Source organism: Delphinus delphis, chromosome 6, assembly GCF_949987515.2.
Source record: "Delphinus delphis chromosome 6, mDelDel1.2, whole genome shotgun sequence".
Taxonomy (NCBI): Eukaryota; Metazoa; Chordata; class Mammalia; order Artiodactyla; family Delphinidae; genus Delphinus; species Delphinus delphis.
In genome coordinates this window covers 2,247,233-2,262,229 of record NC_082688.1, presented here as the reverse complement: position 1 = coordinate 2,262,229, position 14,997 = coordinate 2,247,233, and the positions used below count along the sequence as shown (strand labels likewise).

Genomic DNA, 14,997 nt, shown 5'->3' with positions numbered 1-14,997 from the left:
GCAGATGGGGAAAACAAAACAATTCAATGACCAAACGAAGGTTAATTTAGCAATTGCCCGAAGGTACAGGCTATTTCCATAAGTACTCCCTGGTGGAAACAGCCGCCACTTCTGTCATTTGGCCCAGCGCCCATAAACTTGGAAAACTCGACGGGGTGCCCCTTTGGGTTCCCCAAGATCCACTGGGCAGCTGAAACAGAGGCTGGGGAAGGGGCGCCCCCTCTGAGCAGCCATCGGCTGCCCCTTCCGAAATCTCACGGACTTCCAAGGTTGGAAGGGTTCCCCGGGGTCAGCTCGGCCAGCTCGCCTCTGCTTTAAGTGATGGCCAGCTGCTGCTTGGACACGTCTGGAGATGGCAAACTCACCCCCTCCTGAAGATTCCCAGAAAGAGAGCTGGCCGTTATTCTCACATCCTGGCAGAAACTTTACCCGCCAAGCGCTCTGCTTCTCTGTCTCTCTGCAGGACCAGACTCGGGTCAGAAATAGCAGCTGGGTAAATGTCCTTTGCCCCCCGAGAACTTAATGCACTCCACCTGAACTTATATGTGACTGTGTGTATTGTGTGGCTGTGATTAGAAGGCTGAGTCCCCGCGGTCAAGCCATGGTCCCTCCCCTACAGGCTAGCCACACTTGCCCCCAAGAAACACGTGGCCATAAAGGTCCCGTCTTTACTGTGCCAGGCTCAACTTACGAAAGCCCCATTTGCTATCAGTGGAAAACGAACCTCTGTAAATTGCCACGCATGATCCAACGTGTTGGGATTTTTTTTCACCCAACTTGGCCATCTGTTGGATTTGAGTTATACCCATGAAGCTCTGCGTTGCAGAAAGATGCTGGTGCCGGGGACGTAGTAGCTGCCGTAGTCTGCAGTTGCCATGCAACTGGAAAGCAGATTGTAGTGGAAGGAACACCAGTGGGGTGGCGCCATGACGTTCCTCCCACCCCCAGGCTTGTTTTGGGCCAAACCTGAAAGAACTGTGCGTAGCTCAAATCCTTTTCTTCATGCGCAGGAGAAAGTGCTATTTAAGGAAATCTGATGGTGAGTTGTTTCTATAAAGTCAGACTAGTGACTCTTCATTTCCCCCACCCCATTTTTATTTTTGGAAATGGGGTTTTTGCTTAAAATCAAGCCACGCTTCGGTCACACAAAGACCAAGTGTGGTGGTGACGATGGGACATCGTTATCCAGATGAAACCCACTCAGCCACCTCCTTGCTGGTCGTGTGACCACGGGCGCGCCAATTCACCCCTCTGTTACCATCTGTAAAGTGAAGATAAGAAAGGCATCTACCTTACGTGTTGGGAGGACGTATTCAGTCTGGATTCAATAAAATGGGCTCGATTACACCATCACAAGCACCAGGAGCCCACCTCCTTCCACAGCACAGGAAAGAAACCAGAGGTCAGGAGCTCCAGAGCCCGAACCGGTGTCAGAGGTCTGCAGCCGTCCAGACCCACGGCGGTGAGATTCTGCAGAGTATGAATGAAAAGTAGGCATGGGAAGCAGTGGAAGGGCCTGGGAGCTGGTTGGTAAAGAGGGTTTGGCAGTGATGCTCCTTTTAAAATTCCTGGCACACATTTGCTAGGATCCAAGAAATCTTGGGGAAGAAAAAAAAAAAAGTTGCTCAGTTGTCATAACGGGGATTTTGACTGGAAATGATGATTTAAAGGATTCCTGTGCCGACTCCTAGAGCGTTGACTGGCTGGCTAGTTTGCACCTCTCTCGTGTCTTCCTCTTTCTCTCTCTCTCTCTCTCTCTCTCTCTCTCTCTCTCTCTCTCCCCCCCTCCCCCTCTCCCCCTTCCCCCTCTCCCCCCCTCCTCCTCTCTTTCTCTGACTCCTTATGTGGAATTTCTATTAATGTTTCCATCTTTTTTCCTAGTTTGGGGAAAACGTGGAAAATCTGGAAGAAGAGTGTTAGGACCACACGCCTGAGAACTGGTCCAGCTCACCTCCAGTCTACTGTTCTTAAGCCTAAAGTCTTCAGCTGCAAACTCAGGGTATCAACAGCATCTATCTCACTGGACTGTTGAGAAGACTAGACGAAACAACGCAGGACAAGTGTTCAGCTTGTGTCTAGAACATATTAAGCACATAAGGAGTGATGTTTATCGTGAGATAAGTGCCTGGTGGAAGCAGGTACGGCTCACAGTTAATTAATGAAACAAACACAACCACTGGTCCCCTGGGAAATGAGGCAGGTGACGTTTAATTATCCTGCTTAGAAGGGACAGAGATACAAGGGGCAGGCACCAGCTCTTCCCACTAGTTAAGAGGAATAAGGTACTTGCCTGGTTTGTTATAAGGAAACTCTCCAGACTCAAAATAGCTTGAATACTTCTGGAAAAGTAGACTGTGACCCTTGCCAGGGGACCTGACAGGCTGGACAGCGGGTTGGACAGTTGGAGTCTGTCCGTTTGGTCCCTTGGCCCTGCGGTGTGGCTCTGGGCAAGCTGCTTACCCTTCTGTCCTCAGCCCATCTGTAAGGTGGGAATGGACTCCCAGGAGGTCACTTTTCCCCCTGTTTTCAGTATTCTCATCTCTATATGGGGGTGAAGTTACACGTTCTTCCTGCCAGGGTATAGCTTCTTATAGAGAACTTAAGGGTCAATAAAGCAAACATTCAAACCGCGCTTTCAGGGTGCTGGCACGGTTCTTATTGCTTAACATGTTTGGATTCAAAGCCCTTTTAATTCCAGAACTTTCTCAGTTCAGGGTCCCTGTGGGTGCAGCCTCCTCTGGAAGGTCTGTGAGGACAGAGGTCACGGAGCGCTCATTTCAGGCGGAAGGACCTTGCATCAGAAAGTACTCAGCCCAAATCCACCTCGCTTTCACTTCTGTCCATTGGTCCTAAGTCTGTGCTTTGAAGTCCCCAGAAAGAAGTGTACTCCCTTCCGCTATGGATGCCCTAAGAGGTCCAGAGGCAGCTACCAAGTCCCCAACACCGGCCAGCCCAGCCCCGAAGCAGCACTGCCCCCTGCTCTCACTTGCTCCGTGGTTGCTAAACAAGAAAATGGTGGTGGTGGGGGGGAATCATGATAAAGGCAAGCATTTACTAAGCACTCATTGTGTGCCAAGCCCCTAGGCGTCGTTGAATTTCACCCTCAGACCAACCTTACAGGCACTGCTCTTAGGCCCATTTTGAAGATGAGAACCAGAGACTTCCTGAGTAAGGACTTGCCCCAAGGTTGCACTGTTGGTAAACAGCAGCTTCGGCCTGACTCCAAATCCCAACGCTGTGGAGACGGGGAGCGCCAGGAAAGCAGGCTGCGAGCAAGGGGCGGGAGTGGGGTCGCCCCCAGGCCGGCGGGAGGTCGCGAGCCTCGGCCCTGAGCGGACGAGCCGTCAGCACCAGGGACAGCTCCCGGGCCGCTCCCCGCAGCCCCCGACGACGGCGCGCGCGGGGCCGGCGGCGCGCTTCCCGCCCTGCTCGGGCGCGCGCCCTCCCCGCCTGCGCGCGCGCCCCGCGCCCGGGACTGGGCTGGAAGCGCGCGTGTGCCGCTCGCCGGGAGCCAGCCTGGGCGTCCGGAGCCGCGGCGCAGCCGGCGCTGGCAGGGGGCTCCCGCCTGGGCACGCAGCCGCCTCCCGCGGACCTCCGGGGCCTCTCCAGCGCCCGCCTCGCCCGCCGGGCCCCAGGAGGCGCCGCAGCTGTGGCCTGGGCGTGAGCGGCCGCCACTAGCTGCGCCCGGCCTGGGACGGACGCCGGACCGCCCCGTCACGTGCGCCCAAGTCCTCGGCCGGCCCGGGCAGCGCCGTTCCCATGGTTCAAGGTAAGGGCCGAGATGGCGCGCGAGTCACGGGGCGTGGGGGGCAGAGGACGCAAGCGGGGAAGCCCCGGCTCAGTGCCCACCTCGTCTGGAGCGCCCACCGCAGCCTGCCTGGGCTGCCTTGCGCTAGGTCCCTGTCCCAGGCAGCTGCCGGAGCCCGGGAAGCCCGTCCCATCTCCGGCCGCCCTCAAAGTACGCCCCTGTCGAGGAGGCTGTGGACAGAAACCGAAGTGGGCAGTGAGGGCCTGAGGGAAAGGCAGGGGCACCCACTGTGCCGAGGGATGCCTCGTCTGTCTCCCGGCGGGGGAGGAGGGATGTTGGAGAGGGAAAGTTTCCAGGAGGTGCCTGGCCCCCATTCTCTCTGCTGCCAGGGGCTGAGACCTTCCTTTACCAAGATTTGCCTTCTGCAAGACACCATGCTGGGTGCTGGACCTGTGGTATCATCCATGCATTGCACCCAACGTCCGCGAGGAGGGGACATTGGCCCTGTTTGACAGATGAGGAAACTGAGGCTCAGGGAAGTTTAGTCACTTGCCCAAGGTCACACAGCCAGTAAGTGGTAGAGCTGGCCTCAGACATGCCAGCCTCTGTCATTGCCACCCGCCTCACACCCAATCTTTGTCTATTTGAAATCTCAGCTTAAGTGGGGGAGGGGAGCGCCAGACTGGCATTTGGGTTTTTCCAGTCGGGGGTGGAAGGACTCTCCAAACACCAAAAATCTAGGAGAGGTGCCCTGTCCACCCCCCAAGCGCTGCCATTTCACCCCACTCCATGTCTTCCACTCCCAAGGCCAGGGACCGTGTGGCATGAGCAGTCCTGCCCCTGTGCAGCCCCCCGCAGCTCTGAGACTAGAATCTTGAGGGTCGAGTTCACTGACCCTTCTCAAAGATAAGAGGGCGTCCCGGAGGCCACAGCCCCAACATGCCCCCTTGCACGTTCCCCAGGAAGCCGGCTCAGGAATGCCAGAAGGGACACCTTGCCAGCCTTCCTCCAGCGATCCCCTCCACTCAGGCCAGGCCAGGCTTCTGGGGGGCTTCCAGGAACCATGAGAACTTCCAACCCCCAAAAGTTCGGGCTCGCCAGGAAAGCACATATGCCCATGTCCCCACCTTCCCCCTTTTCTGGCGGCATCGAGGATGGGGTCTAGGTGACCAGAGCTCTTCTCATCTAAGCAGGTGGGTGCAGGCGCCTCCTGTGCTGGGGAAGAGGTTGCTTGTGTGCGCTGACCACAAGCTTCCTAAAGGAGCTTGCGTGCTGGGAACTTGTGAAAAATCTGTCCTGCTCCTGACGCTAGGGCTCAAGGCAGTGTGGGGTTGTCTCCATTCATTCTTTTATTTGGTAGTGGCTTGTTAAGCACCTGCAGAACAGGATGAAAAAGACGGGGTGATACTCCCGCTGAGCTCTGGTCTTCCCGTTGACTGCGTTTCCAGTGGGGCTGACGGGTCCGGATTCACTTGGAAAGCTTGGAAGTGGCTTCCCGAAGGGGTTGGGGTCTGAAAAGGATCCACGGGCTCTCCCAGCCTTGGTGCCCCAGGGGTGCACAGGAGTCGGGCTGGGGAACTCTGGGGAGCTTTGCTGGCCTTTCCGGAGGGAGCCGATGCTCTGCTCCAGGCTCTGGCACACGGAAGGGTTGCAGCTTCTCCATCTTTGCCTCTCTAGCATGGGGAGGGGAGAGCGCCCGTCCCAGAGCCCCCACCCCAGAGCCCCCACCCCAGGCTCCAAGGCTTTGAGCCCCAGACAAGCGTTGCTTACGCCAGCACGATGGTCCAACATGAATAAGGGCACTTGGGGAAAAGGTAGGCACAGCTGCTGGAGCCAAGACTTAGCTGCCCAGTTCTGTCCACCTTTCTGCGTGACCTTGGACAAGTCACTCCCCCTCTCTAGACCTCAGTTTCCATCTGTGACACGACGGGGTGAATCATGTAATGTGCCCTGTGGGCCACTGCAGCTCTGTTCACCTAAGCCCCGAATGGAGTGGGCAAGGCTGGCACGAGCTGCAGTGTTGGGAGAGTTTGCAGGGGTTTTGCAATCTCAGGGCTGATGTGAGCCCAAGCCCCCAATCCCACCAGCCCCACTTCCCACTCCAGGGAGGACCCCAGCCTTGCATGTTTGGGGGCTGGTTGTAAATTGCTGACCCCCGTTCCTGGTTCTGGGTGGGCTACACAGCCCCGGGACCCGCTCCTGCAGAGCGGCTCTGGGCTCCTGCCACGTGGGCCTGCGCTGTGGAGGGATGGCAGTGGGATCCGCGAGGAATAATTACAGCACTCAGGAGGGGCGAGGGGGCAGGCGGAGCCGCGGGAGAGATTTATTACGGCTCAGTAACCGGGCAGGAGGCAAGGCAGAGTGGCAGCTGGCCCTCGTCCTGTCCTCCACGCGGCTCCCAGCCCCGCCACTCTCTCCTGTGCATGAGTAAAAAGGCAATTTGCATGGCAGAGAGAGAGGGTTCCGGGCTACCCTGGGCAGATCACTCAGCCTCCTCGTGTGCAAAAAAGGGGGTGCTTCTGCCTTCCCCACTGGCATAAACTGAGAGTCCTGGCTGGCGGCCTTGGCACCCGGAGCCTGTTCCAGGGTCTGCGCCACCGAGGCCACGGCGGCTGGGCTTCTCAGCCTGGCTCTGCTGCTCTCCTCGGCACTGGCTTTCCTGGCGGTGTGTCGGTCCCTCTTATTTGCTCCAGAGGGGATCTGACAAGCCCAGAATCTTCGGCGTTTGCCAGCTCCTCTCCTTCCACTACTGAGCAGAGAGGCTCCTGGGTACGGAGTGCGCGCTTGTTTCTCTTTGCAAAGCTCTTTGTTCCCTTTGGAATCAGGCCCCCTCCCTGAACAGGCTCACGCTGGTGAACCCTCCCCCAGGCCTCGGCCCCGCCCCCTTGCTGGTGTCTGCCCGGGGATGGAGGGTGCTGCAAGGGGAAACTCTCAGGTGCGTGGGCCAGCTTGTCCTGGGTGGAGGGTGAGCCAGAGCCCCGAACTCAGACGGAGGCTTGGCTTCCAAGCCCAGCGCTGCTGCTTCCTGGCCATGGGACCCTGGGCCTCTGGCTCTCGGGCTGTGAAGTGGAGACTGTGGCCCCTTCTTCCCTGGGGGCCTTGGAGGATTAAATAAACAATCCTGGCGAGAGCCCTGGGACCTTGGAAGTGGGGAGCAAGGCTTGTAAGCCCAGCTCTGCGGGTGGGCTTTCTCCGAGGTCCCCAGGAACCACAGGCAGGAGAGCCTGGGAGGACCTCGGCCAGATATGGCCTTTAGAGAACGCTCCCCACAGTGCAACGTGGAGGGTACCTGGGAGGAGGTGAGGCTGGAAGCAGGGAGGATTTGGGGGAGACCGCTGCATCCAGACAGAAGGGAAACAAGGGAGGCCTGGACCAGGAGAGTGAGAAGGGGGCAGATGTCAGGCTCAGCTTTCCCAGGCTGCAGAGGTGGGAGAGGGCTGGACCGGCTGGGAGTCCCAGGTGGAGGCGGATCAGGGACCTGGGCAGGGACCCCAGAACAAGTCAGGCTCCTGGAGCTGCAGCCTGGCCTGCCACATGCCCTGACTACTGAGGACAGGTTGGCAGTGCGGCCGAGTGGATAAGAGCACAGCCTTTGGGGCTGACCGGAGCTGTGTTTGTGTCCAAGCTGTGTGTCCTTAGTGAAGTTACTTAGTCTCTGTGGACCCCAGGTTCTTCACTAATAAAATGACAATAACATCCAACAACAATAAACAACAATATTACATCCAACGGCAATAAAATGACTGACATCCGCCTCATAGGATGTTCCAGCCGATCGGGCAGGGGAGCCCATGCAGCGAGGAGCCCCAGCAGAAACCTCTCTTCTGGGCCAGGTCTCCCCCAGGGCAGCCCCCACCGGTGCTCACTGCCTGGCTTGGCCACAGGCTGGCCTGGGGGCTGCCCCTGACAAGCAGGCAGACCCTACCCTGGGACCACTCTGGCTCCCTGACGGCCACCTGCATCTTGATTCTTCCCGACCAGGTCCACGGCTTACGCACGCCACGGCAGTGGCAAAGGTGGCCCCTCGGGGCGCTCCCAGGCTGGTCCTGTCTAGCAGCTGGGCCTGGAAAATAGTCTTCTCTGTATTCTTATTATCTTTATGGTTGTTTGCCGGATCGAGTTGCACGTACCGTACAAGCATAAATGTGGAGCGGCGGCCCCCCCAGACCAGCAGCCTTGACATCCCTGGGAGCTTGTTGGGAACGCAGATGTTCTCAGGCCCCCTCCAGACCTGCTTGAAAAGCTCCCTGGGTGATTCTCCAGCTCCATGAAGTTTGAATCACACTGTTCTAGAAAACATACCCTACACCGAAACAGAAAAAGGGCTCTACCCGCAGAAGGCTGTCGTAGGTGACTGTCTCCTCTGTGCTACTCACATTATTAATGAATATATATTCATTTTAATCTACATTAAAGGGTTTTTAAATAAAATAAAGGCATATCTGCTGTAAAAGAAAAACCAAGACACGCAGCTTTGTTTGTTTGTCGCAAAGTAGAAGCTGTGTTAGCGGTCAGTCGTTTGCTGTGGCCACGCTGGGCATCGCCAAGGGCTCTTCTGCCCGTCCTCCTCCCTCGTCCTTTTAAAAGCAGCCCATCGGGAGCATCTGTCCATGCCAGCGCCCCATTCTCTCATTTATTTATTTACCTGGACCCGTAGACAGGTATGAGGTCATCCGGGTTTTCTGCGTTGTCTGGTTTTCACAGATTTGTTCAGTGACGTGATCCCTACAGGGAAGGATCTCATGGCCGGGGATGGGGGGTGGGGCGGGGGGACACGCAGTCGTGAATAGAACGAGATGGCAAGGGAAGGGCAGTTCTCGGTGGATTGTAACCTGGGTGCGAGGCGGCAGGCGTCCCAGGTTCAGAGGGAGGGACCCCGTGGGCAAGAGCAGTCAGGGAAGGCTTCCTGGAGGTGGAATTTGAGCTGAGCCTTGAGGGACGCATATGGAGTGGGGAGGAGCAGGCGTGGTGGAGAGATGGGGCGTTTCTGCCGTCACGGGGACGCAGGGGCACCGTCTGTTGACTTTGGCTGGTGACCCACTGAAGATGCCCCGGCGTTCCCCATCTCTCTCCTGCCCGTGAGAACCAGCTGGGCTACTTCCTGGTGGTCTCACTGGCCCTGAGCACTCAGACCTGTTCTGTGATTGAAGTCGGTTTCCCCGCTCGTGGCCCCCTCTGTCATCCTCTGGTCTCTCTGCCAGGCTTTAAAAGGCCCACCTCCGCCCCCTGTGCCGAGGGGATTTTGCTGCAGTCAAAGGAAGGACCCACTGCAGAGCCCCCGCCCCCGCCCCGGGGCCCAGCCGCGCCAGACGGGTTTGCAGCTGCCGCCAACGCGCCCCCTAGTGTTAGCTGGTATTATTTTGCCAAGCGCGATAGGAGGCAGGAAAGCCTGGGGCTGCAGCGGGGACCACGGGGAATGTGTCTGACCCAGCAGAGGAAGGAGGCAGCCAGGGAAGCATCATTAGTTTATCCGGAACACTGTCGAGGGCCTCACCTCGCAGTCTGAAGAGCCATGTTTTACATCCTGTCTTCCAAATGCTTCCGCTTGGCCTCGGCAAATGACCCTCACTCCGTACGTACATTCAGGGACTCTCTCCTAAGACAAAATAAAAATGCGCCCTTTTCCAGTTCAAGGCGAGCGCGCGACCCATCACCCCAGCCTTTCTTCGCAGGGGGCCCTCCCGCCCCACCGGCCACTGCTCCCGGAGCCCAGCAGAGCCGCTGGCTTAGAGAAGGCCGCACATCTAGAGCGAGAAAGCACGTGTCTTTTCCTGCCGGGGTATCCCCTCGAAACACTGCAAAACCGGTCACGGCTTTGAGAGGGCCGATCCCAAGATGTGATGATCCAATTCCGGTTTGAAGGAGGACAGTGAAAAAAAGTCTCGTATTTCACCTGAAGAGAGTAGCAGCCTCTCTTTCGTCGACTTGTCAGCTTCTGGTATCTACCTGTGTTTAGGGTTTGTTTGGTTAAAACACTCATCGTGCAGAAGGCTCCTGGCTCAGTGCGAACCCATTTCCAAAATTAAAAATATAGTCAACTTTAATCGTACCTTCATGGAACTTCCCACACGAGCATTCCCTCTAAACAGATTTCTATTTCCAAAACATAGTTTGTTTTACGACATGGTGTCTTGAATGATCACTTTTGGGGTGGTTTTTATCACCGCTGGGCTGTGTTTGGTTTTTTGCCGTCTGCCCTTGTTTTCCTGGGATCATCCACATCTGTACAATGAGACGTGAGGATGAGGGGAGGGGAGGGCGAGGAGGAGGGCGTAGGGGGAGGTGGACGGGGGGGCCAGCAGGGCTGCAGATCTAGCGGGATGCGCAGAACAGGCACAAGGGTTAGGACCCCGCAGCTCAGCCCAGCCCCCGGCAAGGGCTCCTCCCAGCTGGTGACCTTAGGCGCGTGATCAAACCTCTCTGTGTCCTAGTCTCCTGGTCCTTACAAACGGGGATGGTTGTACCCCCCTCGTCGTGAGGATTCATCATCACCCAGCTAAGACCCCGCACACCCAGAGGAGCATGACAGATGCAACCTGCTGCTACATTCTGGGGTCTCTGGGCCTGGTGGCTGGAGGCTGTGGAATGGTCGTCGCGCTGGAACTCGGGCTTTCTGTTGTCATGGGCGGCTGGGGACCCTGCTTAAAAGCCATCCCCACTGAGGCTAGATCCCAGACCCCTGGTATGGTCCAGGGGGCCCTGCAGGGAACAGACCCTGCCGGCCCCCACCCCCAGCCTCATCACTCGCCTCTCTCCCCTGCCCTGCTTACTTCCAATTCTGGAACACTCGAGACCCTTCACCCCTGGGGGTCCTCCCACCTCCTCACCTCCCGGCCTGAAAGATCCCTCCCGGCTAGTACAGGTCTGCCCTTCAGGGAAGCATCCCTGACCTCACACCACCTCGCGAGGAGATCAGGCCCAGGGCACGCTCTCAGCCCGTCCATGCCCAGCTCTGTGGCTCGTTCCCACCGGCCTCCCTCTGTACACGGCCTGGGAGCCCGTCGAGAATGGTACCTGTTGGTCTGGCTCGTCAGTGGCTCGGGGACGGCACCGGGTAGGGGCACTTGTAGATTTTTGTTGGACGGCTGGATATTTCTGTGCCGTTCTGAGGGCCAACCTCATCTGCTGGGGGCCCGGTGGCCTCTGCCCGGCTCTCCCTGGCCTGAGACCCCCCACGTTTCGAGCCAGAAACGGCGTCTATATTCCCATCCGGGTCTCCCTTCCAAACAATCGAAACCTGTTCAGGAAAGGAGGGGCTCAGAGTGTCCCAGAGATGGGAAATCAGCCAGTGGGGCAGGAGCGTAGCCAGTGCCTGGGGGTCTGGGCATCAGCAGGGTCTGTTCTATGCAGTGCCCACCATCCTCTGTTCCATGCAGTGTGGGAACGTCATCATCAGATGAAGTGTTGGTTGGCGGTTCTGGACCTGGTGGCCTCACTTGGTCGGACCTTGGCTCCTGGCCAGGCCCCAGGGGTTAACACCGCCACTCTTCATTGACAGCAACTCCCGGTTTTGAAAAAATCATTTAATCTGCAAGACGGGCCCTTTCAACAACACGCCTACACTCACTTAAGAATGGCTGAGCCCAATTTTTTTTAAAAGGAAAATAGATGTAAACAGATTGCTCCGGGCACGGGCTTTGCTGGAGCCTGGGCCACGGAAGACTTCCCAGGGCAGCTGAGTTGCCCCCAGGAGCTTGGAAGGGAGTCTCTGAGTCGGCTGCAGTGGCCAAGGCTGGGAAGAGGCTCGTAGCAAGTGTGCAGCCTGGGTGCCTGCAGACCGAGCAGGCAGAGCTCCGTAAACCGTCAGACGAATGAAGAGGTGAGTGAGTGGGTGAGGGGCGAGGGGCGGGCCGGGGGCTGACCGCCGCCCTTCGAGGCCTCTGCCCCCAGGATGAAGGTGCACAGGCTTGTCCTTGGGACAGAAGCTGGGGTGACTCCAGGGAGGAGCGGAAAGCTTGGAAGTTGGCCGGGAGTCAGGGGTGGTACCGCCCTCCTCCCTCCCGAGGGAGAGTTGGAGATCCCACTGCTCGGGCTGACCATCTTGGGTGCATTGTGATTTCAAGAAGAAAAAAGTTCCCTTATTGCTCACCCAGCGGGTGATTAGGCCAGGTAACGTCCGAAGTCCCTTCTGAATGGAAGAGAAGAAATTCAGGGGGTTCAGATTCTGAGCGTCCGTTGCTCGGATGTTCTGATTTTCTAGGACTCCGGGACGTGGGTGCTCAGATTCTGGGAGTCCCTGGTTCCACCACCTTAGATCGACCTCTCCCCCACCCGCTCCACGGGTTCCCTGGCTGTCCGTCCACCCTTTCACCCCTGCCCCCCACCTTCCTCCAGCCGCGCCCCTGCTGTAGGCCCTTCCTAAAGCCGCAGGGCAGAAGCTGGGCCTGATTTAAATGAGCTGCGCTGATCTCACGCAAGGGGAGGGTCAGGCGGGTCCCCGGTGGGTGCCAGGTCCCCGGAACTTAAAGGGTGTGTCCAGAGAGGGCGGTGGTAACACACCCCTCCGCCACTGCTGGACGGTCCAGTCATTGTCTTTGGAACAACCAGGTGGCTGGATTCACCTTTGCCCCTGTTCATCTGCTCTTCATTCACCGTGAACACAGACACACAGACACACACACACATACAGACACACACATATACCCCCATATACATAATGCACATACGTACATATACACAGACACAACACATGCACACGCACACAGAACACACGTATACATGCACCCACAGATACATGTACACACACACATACATATGTAAACATACACCACCGCCCCCTGCCACACACACAGCCCTGGGGTGAGGCGGCACTGCCTGGACTCAGCAGGAAGGGCTGGCCCTGGCCGCTCCGTCCGCTCTGGGCTGTCTCCGGGGGTGGGAGTTCAGGGCCGCCCAGGGTGTGCCGAGCGGTGACACACAAAGGCGTCCTGGGAGTTTACAAGTTAACCAGCAGCCCAGGCCTCCATTTCACCGACTGTAGTTGCCTGGGTGCGCCAGCCCCTGGTCTCCTGTGCCCCCGTGTGGATAAGGGGACAATCCTGTCTTCCCAACGCACAGGGCTGCTTGCGCGGGAGATGCTGTACCTGAAACCTCGGTTTAAGACCCAGGTGTTATTCTAAGTAGCCGCTGAAATCAGGGCCGGGCGAGAGCGGGGAGAGGCAGTGCCGTTCTCACTCGCTCCCTGCTTGCCTCCTCCCCTCCAGTCCGGCAGCCAGGCACCTGGTTCCTGGGCAGAAATCGGGCAGGTGCCCTGGTACGCTGGGTTAAGTGGAGCCCCACCTGCTCACCTCGGTGCACGCAGCTTGCGGCGGTAGCCGTGGAAACTTCTGTAACCTTGTGAACAGCTAAAATTTATATACCTTTTGGTTGGTTGTTTTTAAAAGCATTATACAGGTTTCCTTTGTACTTTCACACTCCTGTAGGGATAAGTGAGGGGAACGCAAAGCACGAGGTTGTCGTGCAAAACATGCCTCGCACCCACTCCCCCTGTGCTCGCTTGGCAGGGCCTGGGTCCAAGCAATTGGGGTCCTCCGTAGGGAGAGCCCCTGAAGGGCCACTGCCCCCTCCACATGGGCCTCCCCCAAGACAAGCCAGACTCCACCCAGTCCCCCATGAGCAGCGAACTTCCCACATGGCTCCCCAACCCACTGCTCAGGTAGGGCCACTGGGGACCCAAACCCAGTGAGAAAATAAGACTCCTCCAGTAATAGGTCCAGATGGCGTACATACCCTGGCGAGGAGCTGAGCCATGGGCCCTGCCCTCCGGGGCATCATAGTCAAGAAGGGGGAACAATACTAATACTGTCTTTGACTTCATCTTAATTTCAGAAAGATTTTTTGCTGGATAGAACATTCTAGTTTGGTGTGCCTTCTTTCCGTCTCCTGGCTTTAATCGTTTCCAGGGCAAAGTCGGCCGCCCTTCTTGTCTTTGTTCCCCTACATGTGGCACGTGACTTTTTCTCTAAGATCGTGTCTTTATCGCTGGTATTAAGGAATTTGATTATAATCTTCCTCGGTGTCGTTTGCTTCGCGCTTGTGTTTGTGTTTCATTGACTGTTTGGATCTGTAGGTCCATAGGTTTTCACTCAATTTGGAAATTTTTCATCCAGTACTTCTTCTGCTCACTTTTCTGCATCCCCCTTCCTTTGGGGGTCCCAGTGACACATCTACGAGGTCACTTGAAGTTTCCCACATCTCACGGAAGCTCTGCTTACTTATTTATGTCTTGTCTTTTACCTCTGTGTGTTCGTTTTGGATCGTTTCTATCTCTGTCTTTAAGTTCACCTATCTTTTCTTCTGCAATATCCAATCTGATGTTAACCCCATCCAGTGTATTTTTCATCTTAGCCATCGTAGCTTTTTTATCTCCATAAATTTGGTTTTGTTCCTTTCAACATCTTCTCTGTTTCTACTTCATGTGTCCAGTTTCTTCTCTAGTGTTTCAACATGTGGGCGACAGTTATAGTAACTGTTTTCATTAATGTTCTTGTCTCCTAAGTCTATCATCTGCCATTTCTGGGTTAGTTTCAGCTGATTTTTCTCTTGATGGTGGACTGTATTCGTTTGCATCTTTGCTGCCAAGTAATTTCTTGCTGGATGCCGGACGTTGTGAATTTCACCTTGTTGGGTGCTAGACCCCTATATATATATTTGTGAACTTTGTTCTGGGGTGTGGGTGTTACTTGGAAACAGTTTGCTTCAGCCCCAGCTGTTATGCTTTGGGAGGCAAGACCAGAGCACACTTAGCCAAAGCCCTTCTGAGTTCTGTACCCAGTGCTCCAGGAATTATGAACTTTTCCTCTCTGATAGGAGCAGGGACTATTCCCGGGTCTGTGTGAGCTTCCAGTATTGTTCCCTAGAACCCTTTCAAATGTTTTTTTCCCTTAACAAAAAAGTTCTTTCTCTGGGAGTTTCACAGCACGTGTGCTGATCAGTACTCGGCTGACTACTCAAGGGGACCCTCTGCAGAGATCTGTACTTCTCTCTGTGCAGCTCCTCCTGCACAGGACCCTGCCCTGTGCACTCTGGCCACGCAGCGTCCTTGGACTCTCGGCTCTCTCTCCTCAACTCAGGGGGTACCGGCAGGCCCTGCCTGGGTTCCCCTGCTCTGCAGCCTGGAGACTCTCACCAGGTGGGGAGCCTGGACAGTCCTGGGCTCTCCTCACTCCTCACTCATCTCTTGAGGATGGTCCTTCAGCATCTGATGTCAGTGCCTTGGAAGCTATTATTTCGTAGCTTTTTGTCCTGGA

At 56.5% G+C, this 14,997-nt stretch overlaps 1 protein-coding gene across 1 annotated transcript in view; it reads left to right on the top strand.

Annotated features, from left to right (window-relative positions):
• The first annotated feature begins 3,475 nt into the window (after positions 1-3,475).
• FAM163B (family with sequence similarity 163 member B) overlaps positions 3,476-14,997 on the top strand; it is a 30,739-nt gene continuing 19,217 nt past the window's right edge. Inside the window, exon 1 of the mRNA XM_060013258.1 lies at positions 3,476-3,769. The gene's annotated coding sequence lies outside the window, so the exon portion shown is untranslated. The remainder of the gene's footprint in view (positions 3,770-14,997) is intronic.